Genomic DNA, 2,000 nt, shown 5'->3' on the forward strand with positions numbered 1-2,000 from the left:
GCTGTGGCTGCCCCACCCCTGGAAGTGTCCAAGGAGCAACTTGGTGTATTGGAAGGTGTCCCTGGCCATGACAGGGAGCTGGAACAGGATGATCTTTAAGGTCCCTTCCAACCCAACCTATTCTGTTACTCATTTCTGTGCCCAGTTCACCCTGAACAGGGCACTCAGAGTCACTGATATCACTGCTCACAGAGTCCCTGATATTTGTGCTCACTCCAGCCCTGCCTCGCCCTGCCAGCCTGTGACTGATATTTCTTCTGGGCACATTTTTCTTTCCTTCCTGAGAACATCCCCTCGGGGCAAGCTATAAGTCTAATAAAAAAAAAGCAAAGGCAACCTGCAGAACTGACCTCCTTGCCCCAGCACCTCACGTGTGGTGCCACCAGTGCCCAACAGGCCCCCTCGTGTGACCCCCAGGCTGCCAGCAGGGAGAAGCCCTGTGAAATCCAGGCTGGTTGGTGACAGGGTGATGTGTCCCCTGTGCCCACAGCGACACTGTGTGCTGGGGTTCGTGCTTTTTTGTTTAAAGCAGGTTCATGTGGGCTGCACAGCTGTGAACCAGGCTGAAATGCTGCTGGATTGCCCACAGCTGAGATAAAGCGATCTAGGCCAGGAAAAGGAATTAAACTGCCACTTAGGGGTGGATTAATTAATTAATTAAACTTGGGATTAAACTGTCACTTCGAGGTAGATGATTTTTTTGCACTGCCAGCCTCCCCAAAACTCCACTGCCTTATATCTGTGCCCTTGTCAGCACTGACTTATCCTGCAGCCTTACCCTTCCTGGTATAAGGGCACGAGAGGGGAACATTCCCTTCAAAAACACATTCCAGATGCTGGAAATCACAAAACTGGATTTTTGTGCTGCTTAACTGCTGGGTTGGAGACGCTTCACCATCTTTGCACTCGGTAAAAGTCCCTTGATTGCCGTGCAGGAAAATCACGCAGAGGTGCCGAGTCTCCTAATGAGCTGAAGAAAATGGAGCACAAGAAAGCCTAAGGCAGAGGGAAATTAAACATCGTAGCAGCTGAGCAGAGGCTGATGCTGAAGTAAAAGAGGGTGCTCTTTGGGGATACAAGATGTATTAGGAAAGGTCATAATTAGCTCGGTGGCAGGCACAAGTGGGGTGTAAAGTGAACCAGATACAAGATGTATTAGGAAAGGTCATAATTAGCTCGGTGGCAGGCACAAGTGGGGTGTAAAGTGAACCCTCTGGCCTGGAGCACTGAGCCTCTTGTAGGTCCCTATTCCTGTCCAACCAAACCAAAGCTCTGGGGGAGGACTGGCTGTAGAAGACCTTCCCTGTGAGGAAGAGTTTACAACTTGTCCCTTGTCTGGGTTCTCCTTTCCTTGTGACCACAAAACCAGCACCCAGCGAGTTCCCTCCGTTGGCGTGCGAGCGATGAGCTGTGTGCTGAGAACCTGCATTCCCCATCCCCAGCAGGCAGCACTCGGTCCTGGCCATGGACACCGTGCCAGGAGCTGTGTCTGCTCCACTGGCTCGTGTGTCCATGAGGGAGGCACAGCTGGAGGCACACACTGGGACTGCAGTAGCTGGAGGCAGCAGTGGTCAGGCATCCATGATCAGAAGTCTGGCACCGTTCAGGTGTTGGTATAATATTTTTCTGGGTCAGCAGATTTAGAATTGCACTGTACCATACATATTAAAATGAAAGTCAGAGCTGATGTGAAAAAAATGCTGCTGCTCAGTCATGTATCCTGCCCGACTTCCCTTTTTCTCTTCCTTAAAAGAGCATTCCCAAGGCTATGAGGTATCTAGGAAGCATGGGTTTCTGTGGGAATCCAAGCTTGTCACCAGTTAATCAGACACTCAGGGCACTCTTTTAAAATATTTCTTTCCTGGTTTGGATGGGGGATGTATGGCTGATGGGGTGGACACTGGGAACAGAGAGTTTTGGGAAACATGACAGCCCACACAGGAACACCAACACAGCAGTGTAACTGCTGATGGAGCAGATGGAGGAGAAACACTGACACG

The sequence above is a fragment of the Empidonax traillii genome, unplaced genomic scaffold (genome assembly GCF_003031625.1).
Source record: "Empidonax traillii isolate 1590-97213 ecotype Southwest subspecies unplaced genomic scaffold, ASM303162v1 scaffold106:size2091409, whole genome shotgun sequence".
In the NCBI taxonomy this organism is placed as follows: Eukaryota; Metazoa; Chordata; class Aves; order Passeriformes; family Tyrannidae; genus Empidonax; species Empidonax traillii.